The 13,521-nt window shown below is 43.3% G+C and overlaps 1 protein-coding gene across 20 annotated transcripts in view; it reads right to left on the reverse strand.

Annotated features, from left to right (window-relative positions):
* The window catches only part of RAPGEF1 (Rap guanine nucleotide exchange factor 1), a 118,159-nt gene that overhangs the window by 92,986 nt on the left and 11,652 nt on the right, over positions 1 to 13,521 (reverse strand). The window contains exon 2 of one of the 20 annotated variants that reach the window (XM_083721334.1): positions 9,252 to 9,422. The exons of the other annotated variants lie outside the window; for them this stretch is intronic. The gene's annotated coding sequence lies outside the window, so the exon portion shown is untranslated. The remainder of the gene's footprint in view (positions 1 to 9,251; positions 9,423 to 13,521) is intronic. 20 annotated transcript variants of the gene reach the window in all.

The following is a 13,521-nucleotide window of genomic DNA, read 5'->3' on the forward strand; positions in this document are numbered from 1 at the left end:
GGTTTTAACAATGCATTTGGCTGGCATGCATACTTATGGTATGACAAAGTTAAGATCAATAAGGCCTTTAAGAACCATATTGTCAGGAAAGCAGTGTTTAATGTCTGGACAAAATACAAAGACCTATTGGAAAATAAAACTCCAAGATGGCTATCACCTCTGGAGGCTAAGGCCCGAAAAAGACCCAATATGGAGGCCAAATGGCCGAAATATTGGGAAATAATAGAGAAAGAGGGCAACAATTGGAAATTGCAGAGTTTGGAAAAAATGAAAGACAAAGTGCGAGACTGGTTACATTACGCTCAGATTCAAGAAATTTTTAAAAAGGATAAAAAGTTAGGATTCCAGGTGGAGAAATCGAAGTTGGAAACAGAATTGTTAGAACCTAAGACTAAAGTACTCTCAAGAATGTATAACTTGCTGTTGAAATGGAATACACAAGATGAAATGGTTAAGTCGGCCATGATAAAGTGGGCACAGGATATTGGGCATAATATTATGTTTGAGGATTGGGAAAGGTTGTGGACCACGGGGATGAACTTCACGGCATGTAATGCTCTGAAGGAAAATGTAATGAAAATGATATATAGGTGGTACATGACCCCAGTTAAACTAGCCAAAATATGCCATGTGCCAGACAATAAATGTTGGAAATGTAAGGAAAATGAAGGAACATTCTTTCACCTCTGGTGGACTTGTCCCAGGGTGAAGGTCTTCTGGGAAATGATATATAATGAGCTGAAAAAGGTATTTAAGTATACCTTCCTTAAGAAACCAGAGGCCTTCCTCCTGGGCATTGTCGGCCAGATGGTGCCAAAGAAGGACCGAACATTCTTTTTGTACGCAACAGCAGCAGCAAGGATACTTATCGCCAAGAAGTGGAAAACTCAAGATCTACCCACTCTGGAAGAATGGCAGATGCAGCTGATGGACTATATGCAACTGGCTGAGATGACTGGCAGAATTCGAGACCTGGGAGAAGAGAGGGTTGAAGAAGATTGGAGGAAATTTAAGACTTATTTACAAAAATATTGTGATTTGGTGGAAAGTTAAGTAGGATGTTTGATCATAAATAATTGGCCACCACAAAATCGGATCGAAATGGGATGTAAAGTGAGATTAAGAGAAATTAATTTACAGAGGATTATATTTAAATAAGTGGTTATAAAATTTGCAAATTAGATGATAAATTGCTGGAAAAATTTATGATGATGAAAATGGCAGCGGGAGATGTGAGGAAGTCCAAAGAAGTCATGAAACTCTGTTGAGATAAAAGAAAGGTTGTTTATCTTTGTACTTTATTTTGTAAAAACCCCTAATAAAAATTTATTAAAAAAAAATATATAGTGAGAAGGTGGGGAGGGGTATTACTCAGAAGGCTGGTGGGAATGGGTGATTGGCAGATAGCTGTGATGAGCCTGTTGACGACTCTTAACGACTGCAATAGGTCTTACAAGAAGAAGCAAGGGGTGAAAAGGTGAAAAATGGCTTTGTCATGTATAATGAGATAAGAATCCAAGGTCTTTGTTCAGGCCAGGTTTCTCCATGGTTTTAAGTTTGGTGATAAGTTGTAATTCAGCAGCTTCTCTTTCCAGTCTATTTCTGAAATTCCTTTGTAGTAAAACAGCTACCCCATCAGAAACAACTGCTAAAGCAGCCTCGGCCCCTTTAAATGAAGATCCTCCTCCCACTGAAGGAGGAGCCAGGAGCTAAGACAGGGCTTCAGCTCTTATTTAAGGCTCAGTGGGGGGAAACTGCTGCTGAAGCAACATCTAAGCTCGGCTGTCATGGAGGCGCCAGCCTGAGTCTTTTATCTATCCTGAATTTACAACATTCAGCTTCACTGAATGTCCATTAGTTCTGGCGGGGAGAGGGAGAGGGAGAAGCTTTTCCCTATCCACTGTCTCCAGGCAATGCATAATTTTATAAACTTCTATCATAGCACCTCTTACTTTCCTTTTCTCTAAATCTGCAAGTCCCAAACACTGCAACCTTTCTTCATAGTGGAGTCACTTGCTTGTTTTGGATGCCCTCTTCTGAACTTCTTGTTCTAACTCTATAATACCCTTTTTTGAGGCGAGCCCAGTGTTAGAAAATCAGGTGTATAAGCTATGCGCCAAATGGCTCCTTAAATCAGGGTTACAGTCATCAAAATGAAAGTCTTATTTTTCAATATGATTTCTTGATTCCTGAATATCATTCGAAGTGTGCGGATAAAATATAACCTATAGAGGACATTCCCAGCCCTGCCTGGAGATGCCAGGGATTGAACCTGGATGCTCTACCATTGAGTTACAGCCCTTTGCAAAGTCATACTCAAATTACTCATCAAGGCTTTTATGCACATGTACAGAACTTAAGACGTTTGTTGGCTTCAGATGGGAGTGGGGGCTGCAACAGCTGCCAGGGTTTGTGGGATTAAAATAAGGGTCCAATAAGGTTGCCTCAGCTTCCCGCTGAGGCTGCCAGAGGCATCCCAGGCTGCTGCTTTCCCCAAACATCTTAGCTAGAGGCACACCCTTCACTCACCAAAGGTGTCAGCTTTCCAAGAGATTCCTCAGCTGCTCAAGGGTTGCATTCAAGGGAACGCTCTGGCTTTAATTGGTTCAACACATCTGTAAAGCCGAATGCTTTAGATTCCTGCTTATTTTTCCAGTTAAGCACAAGCACTGATGATTGAGCAGAGGTCTGTTTTATTTCATTGCTTTGACGGCCTAGTCAACCATCCATTGTCACTGTTCACTATTTCCTCAGTGGGGCAAAGCTGCAGGAGGGCTCCAGGCAAGCAAAGTGTACTGACCCTCTCAGACAAAAACATGAGTTTCTCGTAAAGGCAGGGGCTAACCAGCATTTCAACAACACACTTGTGGTCAGAACTGCATGTACCCCCTGCTGTAAAGAACAAAGTCATTTTTATTTATCTGTTTTATTTTCTGCTGCTGGTAGTATAAATTATACAAATTCATTTTGTCTACATACATGTAATCTCTTTTGCTTCTCTCCGTCATGAAAGGAGGACAAGGAATTAAAAGGGCACTGAAGGACCTTCAATTTTAAAAAAGCAATTTAAGTGCAGAATCCTATCCTTGTTTGTATCGGTAATGGATTAGAAGTTGTTTTCATACATATTTTTCATTTTTGGTGTTTTTACCAGCAAGGGCTTGGGGATGTACGGAAACTGATTCATAAATGAAATGAATAAATAAATAAAATCTTTAGCTACTATGGAAACCTTCAGGTGGAAAACATATCGTATTACATACTTAGTGTTCTTCAACTGCGGGTCCCCAGATGTGGGTGGACTGCAACTTCCACCATCCTTCAACACTGGGCTAAGATGGCTGTGGATGGTGGGAGTTGTAATTCACCCAGAACTGGGGACATCATATGCCATCACCCTGCTTGCCCTACACCAATCTAGTCCTAAGCACGTTGCTCCACTTGAGCAGCAAACTCCTTCACAAACACTGTGCCAAGAATGGCAGCCTAATGCAAGCCAAAAGAAAGAAAGAATGATGTCATGCCCTGCTCCAGTTTAGACAGATGAGTACATTGCTAAATCAACTTGTTTACAATGGTCTAATTGCCCCCGCACCGGCAAGGAAGCGTAGCCCTGAGGGACAATTACCACCCACGCCACCGCCCTTTTTGAGCTGTCTCCCAAACTTCTCTCCTGGGAGAAAAAAACACTGAGTAGAGAAAGCATGCAAAGATGTGTCTATTATTGTGCCTTAGAAGCTTCCCTGCCTCCACCCATTTCAATTAACAGCAGGAACAGTTAAACTGGTAGCCTGAGGGCCAGAGCCAGTCTTGGAAGCTGTTTTATTTACTACCCACCACCCACGGTTGATGGCATTACCAAATCTTACTCAAGGTGCAGTTAAAAGGGGAGGAACCACGTGAATGAGTCAGAATAAAGAAATAAAAATCAGATAATGGATCAGGGTAGGGAAAACCTATTTATTTAAAGCATGTTTAGTTCATTCCTCTAGCAAAAATAAAAAAGGGGGGAGAGGTCCTAAAGCAGTTTACAAATGTTAGTGATAAAACAGACCTTGCCCTCAGGTTTAGAATCTAAAAGACATGACACAAAAGGAAAAGCGACGGGGGGGGGGGGAACCCCAGGCACAAAATTGACACTAGCATAGTTCTTCCTGTATGATCATATGAAGTTCCTACATTACTACTGAAGAATGAAGAGAATGCTGGAACGTTACTGATAGTTACTGAAAGCTGGGATAGAACAGTCAGCCAGTTGACTCATATTCAAGGAGCAGGGACCAGATCAAGACTCGTCCATCCCTACCTCTCAGACCCATGAGATGGGTGTGCGTCTTCCCTAAAGGTGACAGGAATGCCAGGTCAGAACTGACTGGTAACATGCCTATAATGTCTTCCACCTATTGAGATCAAATGATCTGTCCTCAACACAGTTTATTTCCAAAGCACTCCTTGTAAACACCAAGTGCTGATCCTTCAGTCATCTGTTTCCCGGTTTCCATTCCTGACAGCTTTATTTTAAGATTGTAGAATGTTTCCAAACAATTCTTTTTCTAAGTCAAACTGATGAGTTTCCAAACAAAATCACTTAACACAATCCGGCTGCTCTAAGAATGTTTGTTTGTCTCACTGGAAGCTCAACAGTTGGGTGGTTTCTAAACATGTGTGGAATTTGGTTGCTGTGGAAGAATCTGAACTCTCCTCCTTTCCCGCAATCCCCCCCACCAAATTCCACAAATTCTTCAGGACTTCAAGACTAAGATTTTTGGTGGTGTTTCCAAAATAAGAGGAGCAAGGGGAAGAGGCTCCTTCTATGCAAATTGGGAGATCAGACTTCTGGGATAACAGTTAGAGGCAAACCGGTATGTGGGTCTCTAAAAACATTAGAATGTAAGAAGAGCCCTGTTGGATCAGGCCAACGGCGCTTCTAGTACAGTATCCTGTTCTCACAGCAGCCAACCAGATGCCTACAGGAAAAACACAAGCAGGATCCCAGCACAAGAGCCCTCTTCCCTCCTGTAGTTTCTAGCAACTGGTATTAAGAAGAATTACTGTCTACACACACACACACACACACACACACACACAACCTTCACAGTTACCTGGACATGTTTTATTATGGGCCGCACATTTGGAAACAAGGAACAAATTGAACGTTGCCCCTCAACTTTCAGTTTCTCATCTGTAAAAAGAAATCTGATGAGCCCACCTTCTAGGAAGGCCAGGCTGTTAGTACTTTCTGCCCCACTTTCCCAGTTATTTAGAGGGTGCTGCTAACTGCTTGGGACCAAGCAATTCTGTGTGTCCGGGCACTAAGTCCCTGAACATTCAGGCCAAGTCATTTCAAGTCTCTTCACAGGTATCCCCCAGCTACTGGAAGTTACCAGCTCAGATGAATAATTCACCTTACAGCTGCTTCTAATGTCAGACAACTGGCAATGCAGACTCTGAACCATGCATTTTTCAGAGAGGTGGAAAATAAGACCCGCTAAAACATGCAATAGCTAGTGGTACTTATGTAATCTCTTAAAAAAGAAAAAAGAAAAGAATCCTGGTTTCTGAGGTCAATTAAACTTGCATACGTTTGGGGACATCTTGGGATCAAAGCTGTTAGACGAGAACCGCTCAAGATGCAGTGTCAGGTGAGGTGATCTGGAGCTTAAGTGTTCTTGACATGTCTCCACTGAAGGCCCACAAAACCCATCCCTCACCCATTCGCTCTTCTGAACCAAGGAAGAGAAACTCTAGGAGGCCAAACTTTAATTTCTAAGTCCTTGTGGCTACAAAGCTCTGTTTCGAAATATAATGGCTATAAATAAATGAACAGTACAGTTTTGCAATTGTCCACAAAAATGACTGCTTCTCAGACATATCTATGTATAGAATGTATTTGTGGCAAATCAGCAGATTGAAAGGGAAGGCAAAAACATTGCAGAATAACTTCCTGTTCTGGTCCCTTGAAGGCAATTCTTACTCACTATGGGTGACAAGCATGAATTAGGGGTGCTCAGTAGAGGAAGTTGCCTGATTAAGAGCCAGCCCCTCAGCCCATCTAGCTCAGTATTGTCTACAATGACTGGTCGCAGCTCTCCATGGTTTTAGGCAAGGGGTCTTTTCCAGCCAAACTGGAGCAGTTGAACCCGGGACCTTTTGCATGCAAAACATGTTCTCTACCACTGTGCAATGGCCTTTCCCTGAAAAGTAAAGTAATAGTCTAGTCCTCAAGGTTCTGAATATAGGGCTGAATTAAGAACATAGGTTCATCTACACAATATTGTCTGCACCGGCTGGGAGCAGCTCCCCAGGGTATCAGGCAAGGAGTCTTTCCCAGCCCTACCTGGAGATGCCAATGGGGACCAAACCTGAGGCTGCCTGTAGGACATAATATTCAAATGGAAGACTGGGAAAAATTATGGAAAGTAAATGTAAAATTTACCAATTGTATATTATTAAGAAAGAATTACAGGAAGATGATGTTTCGATGGTATATTATACCTGCTAAAATGGCAAAAATGTATAGAACAGGCTCCAATAAGTGTTGGAAGTGTAAAGAAAAAGAAGGCACATTCTTTCATATGTGGTGGAATTGTAAAATAATTAAAAAGTATTGGGAAAAGATTTATAATGAATTGAAAAGAATGTTTAAGATAACTTTTGTTAAAAGACCAGAAGCCTTTTTATTAGGCATTTCAGGTCAAGATACGCCAAAAGAGATGAAAAAACTGTTCATGTACGCTACAACAGCGGCTAAGATGGAAAAACAATGAACCAAAGAAGAATGGCAAGAAAAACTGATGGAATATGCTGAAATGGCGAAGCTAACTGAAAGACTCCGAGAGAAAGACAATAGAGATTTTAAAGAAGATTGTGAACCATTTATGCTGTATTTACAGAATCAATGTAAAGAAATGAACTCACTAGCAGGGTCTGAGTAAACACTTACAATTAATAATATAAACATAGAAGCTATAAAGATGAGGTTAAAATGATAAGAATATAACAACATTCAATTTAAGGATATAATATTGAAGTATAGTATTGTAAGCAGGACAAGTTTATATGTAAAAAAACCAGAAGGGGAACTTGAGGGAAGTCATGGGGTGGGGAGTGGGGAATTCAATTTGTTATTATTTGTTATGATGTAATTGTGATAAAAGAATAATAAGGTAAAATTCAACACAAAAAAAATTGGGGGGGGGGCCAGGGGGAGAACCTGAGGCTGCCTGCATATAAGGCAGATGTTCACAAAGCTAAGGTCCTTCCCCTAACGAAACTGACTAGCAATGCATCCTGGATCAGTTTCTCCTTCCACAACTGGGAAGGGAAGGGCACCCCAACTCAAGTGAGCTGTCAGTTCCAGTTCTGCTCATGCATTCACTCATCCCAAGCACACCGAGAACACCGCAATCCTTATCTTAGGAAGGGTACCATATGGGTAGCAGCTAAAAGCTCTTTCTTAGAAGAGGAAAGGTCTACCCAGACTGAACCCTCTATTCCCCATGACAGTACAGTACTCTGAAAACAAAAGGTCACACTCACAATGTCTCCACCTGCTAGGATCATGAGCAACAATTCTGATCATCCCTGGTCCAGTGGCATTTTGCACCAGGAAAGACAGATGCTAGAGCTGTATCAACCCCTATGATCTAAGGCAGGAGGAGCAATAAGAACTGTAAGGCACAATAGACACTAGATGTGCTTTGGGACCAAGGGTGGGGATTCCCTTGTGGTCTTGAACACATCAACCCCGCCAAAGCTCCTTCACAGCTGAGTATAGCCAATCCAAAACATGTCTGGAAGTGCCTATGTTCCACTTCTTAATGCCAACCTGCACAGCTTATCAAAGCAGTAGCACAAATTAAATGAAGATATGAATATGCAAATCAAGGGAAGATAAGAATATTCAAATGCAGCCACAGCTGGTCATATATTTTCAACACAGTTGTCATCTGTAAGACAAACTGCTTGGGCCCTTGCCTGCCCAATCCCCAATAAAATAAAAATATCTCTTGGGAAATAAATTATGAAAGCTGGGGGAGAGTAGAGGGCAGGAGGCAAAATGGATTCCTATTTATTTCAGCATTTCAAGGCATTTGAACCCCTGCATATCAGTGTCAAGTTTCCAAGCAACTAACAAACTCCACAAGGAATGGCCATGACATCTGGGGCTTTTGAGTTTAGAAAGGCGTGTTATAAGGAATGAGAAAAGGGATACAGAAAAGATTTCATCCCTCTCTTATAATAGTAGGACTCAAGGGCCATCCAATGAAGCTGAATACAAGAGGATTCAGGAGAGATAAAAGGCATCTAGCTGGTGAGAACAGGAAGCTGGACTAGATGGGCCACTGCCCTGATCCAGCAAACTGTTCTTATTTGCCAAGCATTTATAAAAAGTTGAAAATGCACAAATCAAAATTGCAGAGGTAGCAACCAGGAAAGTGACTTCAAAAGATCAGAAAGCAAGCCTGCTGGAAGAAATGAGCCTTGCCTAGCCCGTCAAACTGTGAGCAAAAAGACAGAACTGGATGGATCTATCCTGAAAGGGATTCTCATGTTTTAGGCACCACTACAGAAAAGGCCCTGTTTCCTATGCTCCACCTGCTGTGCATCTTATTGGCTACAGTTCCACTGAGCAAAACCTCCATCTTAAGACATAGGCAGGTTTATGGCTGTGTGGACTATCACCAGTTTAAGGTGCCAAAAGCTGGTGTATAAAGCTCTGAATGGCTCAGGACCAACTCATGCCTTCATATCTGTAGGGGGTGGCCCTGTTCTTGGCACTCCCAAGAGCAGTTCACTATGTAGGGGCAGGGCCTTCACTGTAGCAGCACCCCAACTGTGGAACTTCCACCACTTGAAATAAGACTGCTCCACTTCATATTAATCTTTCACTGCCATGTGAAGGCATATTTTTCTGTACAGTCTTTTGAGATGATAAGTAGGAAGAAAAGGCTGTATGAATGCCAGTTTTTAAAGAAGTATGCAAGACACTATCATTCGATTTTCTTTTCAGTTGCGGTTATGTGCTGTTGAATTTTATATGATTTATATAGATGAAAGGTAGTCTAGAAATGAAAGGCCATAAACTAAGCAAATTGGGAGAAAACAATCCTTTCACAACACTTTTAAAGGCACAACACACTGATATTTTACTGATCTTGGACATGGTTCAGGTTCCCTACTCATCCACAAAAGCTCACTGGATGTTCTGGGGCAAGCCCTTGTCTCATGTTCACACATGCAGGCCACACCATCTGATCCAGGGCATGTGTCAGTGTGCCATCACAGGTCGAACGCCACAGTGAGAACCTCCGCATCGCCTCATTGCATTCCATGGCGTCCCACTGGCACACTGAGTTGCAACTCATCAAGGAAGAGGAAACAGAAGGAGAAGAGGAGGTGGAGACAGAAAGTGAGCAAGTCTAAAGGGAAGATGAGAAGAAAGAGAAAGCTAGTGAAGAAGAAAGCAGTATTTCAAGATAAAAAAGAAGTCTAGTCAGGATGAGGAACCCTTTTTTGTTGAGATCTGCATGCCCTCAGACTGCATGCCACCCCTTTTTCTTTTTCAGCTACTCCTTTTCTCTCTCACTCCCCTCTTCCTGTTACTGGAGGAATAGGTTGCTCTTTGAGAGAGGTCCAAACTGAGCTTTTGCTGCTTCCATCATCCCACCTGATTCAGGTTCCCTCCCTCCAGACTGTTTTTCCTGCCTAGGCTCCTGCCCCCCACGAACCCGCCCCCTCCACCATCAATGTTTACAGGGGAAGGGGACAATTCACCTGTCAATCACCTGACATCATTATGATGCCAGGTGATTTGATAGATGGCTTGTCCCACCCACACCCACCTTGGTCAAAAGTACCTTGTGCAGTGCTTCCCAAAGCACTTAACAGCTGGTTGGTTATCAGACACTTCAGAACTGCAGCATAAGGAGCTTTACTGGCCTCATGTTCAGCAAACCTCCAAGTTCAGGGCTGACAAAGTTACTTTCTGCAGGGATCAGCTTCCCCATGGGCTGTAGGGTGCCCACTCCTGATCTAAATGAGCACCTGAATATATCCTGAATGGCCGACATTGTTTAGGACACAGTGAAGTAGCATTTAATAATGCAGCAAGGAGTTCAACCAAGAAAACATTATCTGTTCTACCTGGGAATAATAATAATAATAATAATAATAATTTTTTATTTATACCCCGCCCTCCCCAGCCAAGGCCGGGCTCAGAGCGGCTTACAAGCGATAATAAAAACAAGATGAATGATTACAACTTAAAAACAAAAATAAAATACAACATTAAAATAATGGAACATTAAGATATTAAAATGTAGCCTCATCGCAGGAGAAGGAAAAGAAAGGGGAAAAAAAGAGAGGGAGGGAATCAAATTGGCTCCAAGCCAAAGGCCAGGCGGAACAATTCTGTCTTACAGGCCCTGCTGAAAGAAATCAGATCCTGCAGGGCCCTGGTCTCATGAGGCAGAGCATTCCACCAGGCCGGAGCCTGAGTTGAAAAGGCCCTGGCTCTGGTTGAAGCCAATCTAACTTCCTTAGGGCCTGGGACCACTAGGGTGTTGTTATTTATGGACCTTGAGGCTCTCCGTGGGGCATACCAGGAGGCGGTCCCGTAGGTACGAGGGTCCTAGGCCGTGAAGGGCTTTAAAGTTCAAAAGCAGCACCTTAAATCTGACCCTGTACTCCACCGGGAGCCAGTGCAGCTTGAAAAGCACTGGGTGAATATGCTCCCCTGGCAGAGACCCCGTGAGGAGCCTCGGTGCAGCATTCTGTACCCGCTGGAGTTTCTGGGACAGCTTCAAGGGCAGCCCCGAATAGAGCAAATTACAGTAGTCAAGCCAGGAGATGACCGTCGCATGGATCACTGTGGCCAGGTCGGGGCGGGAAAGGTAAGGGACCAACTGCTTGATGCGGCGAAGGTGGAAAAATGTCGCCTTGGCTGTTGCTGTAACTTGCGCCTCCATGGAAAGGGAGGCGTCAAGGATTACACCCAAACTCTTAACGGAAGGCAATGGCACTAATTAGGCCCCCGCAAGAGAAGGGAGTTGGTCCCTCATCCCCATGCCATCCCGACCTAGCCATAGGACCTCTGTCTTCGAAGGATTTAGTTTCAATCGGCTCCCACGAAACCATCCAGCCACAGCTTCCAAACATCTGGTCAGTGTGAATAAGAAAAGGCACAGACTAAGTAGTTCATGTACTGGTAGATGGCTTGCATGTGTTGTGCAACAGAGCCACTGGCTTCTACTGGTTCTTAGGGGAGGGAAGGCTGCAAAGCTTCCAAGTGCACACACAATGCATGGGCTCTTTGGGAAGAAAGAGTGGGGTAAAAATTTAATAAATAACAGATCCAGCACTCTCCTATATGGACAGCAAATTCCAAATATGATTTCACATGTTTCCCATTTCTATCTGAGATTCTGGAAATAAAAGATTGACCCCAAGTGCAGAATGAACAACACCACCTACAACTTGAGGTAGAAGGCTAGAAAAGGATTATAACCTAAGAAGGCAATTCCTACACTACATCCCTCATGGCCCATCTCCAGAGGAGGTTGCCTGATTTATCTCTGCATGAGTCATAGTGCTCTAAGGCAGCTTCCTTTCAATAAAGACCAACATCCTGGGTCAGGACATCACCAGCAATCCATGCATCAGATTAGTGAAAACATTCTTGAGATGGTGGAAAATGTTGTCAACTTGGGTTCCACCATAACCAGCAACCTTTCCATCGATGCTGAGATGGACAAGCATATTGGCAAGGCAATGACTTGCCTCTCCAAAAGGGTATGGGAGAATGTGATGCTAACAACCAATACTAAGATGAAGGTGTACCAGCCTTGCATGTTGAGCACACTGTTCTATGGAAGTGAGTCGTGGGCAACTTGCCAGGAGTGATGCCTCAAGGCATCACATGACATGTCTCAAACAACGATGTGCTCTCCCGAGCCCACATTCCTAGCATGTTCACACTTCTGTCTCAGTGAGGTCTAGGCTGACTTGGTCATGTACACAGAATGAAAGATCACAGGATCCCCAAGGATGTGCTCTCCATGGAGCATGCTTCAGGCACTAGGCCTGTTGGCAGACCAATTCTGCATTACAAAGATGTCCACAAACGTATGAAGGCTGGCAACATTAACCCTGCCATATGGGAATTCCCTGCAGGCGATTACAGTGCTGGGAGACAGACAGTCAGGTCATGTATCCACAGCAGTGACCAAAGGAGAAATGACTGGGAAGAGCACGGGGGGGGGAACACTATGGTGCACCAAAACCAGATGCCTTCATCTGCCACACCTGCAACAAAATATGCCTCTCCTGTATCAATCTCTACAGTCACAGAAAGAGCTGTAACTCTCCAACAGTCTGACTTTACTCCCAAAGGCACACTCTTCCATTGTCTCCCAAGACAGAGAGAGCAAAACAATAAGAAGACAAACAACATCCATTATTGCAGACCACTGGCCAACATGAGCAAGGCTGATGGTAGCTGAAGCCCAGCAATACCTGGAGGGCCACAATTTCCTCACACCTTGCTCTAAAAGTAAGCTTTTTTTTAAGGATAAGAATGAAAATTGTCTCCAAATACCATTATTTTTAAATCAATCTTCTCTTTTCAGAAGCTTGGAAAGCAGTGAGCTAGGCAGAGGCTTATGAGCCTGAACCTAGTGGGCACATCCTATCTAAACTATTGATTTCCCCTTGAGCTTTTCTCTGCATGACAGTTGGCAATTTTTTTTGAAAAAAACAGAACTGGTTTCTAAATACAGAGTGCATTCCTCAGGCTATTTTAATGCCATTCAGACCACAGACATGTACAGAGGTTCACTGGATTAGAAAACACACTTCAGAAAACTATAAGAGATTTGCAAAGACGAAACAACCCATGGAAGGCACTAAAGAAACTCCTGAGACCTTTCAATGCAATCAGTTGTTCATGACCATTGTACACAATGGATTGTTTGGGGTGTGTCTGTCCTTTTCTACGGATTTCAATTGTCATCAGCTTTGAATGGTTTTCTGGAAACACAGAATATGAATGGATAAATAAAGGAACCAGGGCTGAAGATAGTTGCAGAGTAATTAATGAATGAAATTAGTTCACAATTATGCTGCCCACGCAGTTGCAATTCTTTAATGATCGGCATATTTCTGAAAAAGTCATACCCTGCAGGCAATGCCCTGCTACAACCCTTTGTAAGTGAAGATCATTCAGATTCAGGGCAGTCCAACTTTTCATATCAAGTCAGCTGCAATAGTACTTCAACACGGAACCTGTGGGCCACACACTGCCTAGTTGCGTGCACAGGGGCTAGGGAGTGAGTCCAAAATCTGATGCCCCACCCTGTTCTCATGCTGCCTTCCCAAAGTCAGCTATACAAGGTGTCAGGCTTTGGGAAGGAGGCACAAGGCTATGGCAGGGACCAGGAGTCCTCCTACCTCCTTCACAAAGCACAGTGCCTTGCTCACCCAGCTTTAGGAAGGCAGCATTAGGTTGGGGGGGGGGTGTCA

This window comes from Podarcis gaigeae, assembly GCF_964106915.1.
Source record: "Podarcis gaigeae genome assembly, chromosome: Z".
In the NCBI taxonomy this organism is placed as follows: Eukaryota; Metazoa; Chordata; class Lepidosauria; order Squamata; family Lacertidae; genus Podarcis; species Podarcis gaigeae.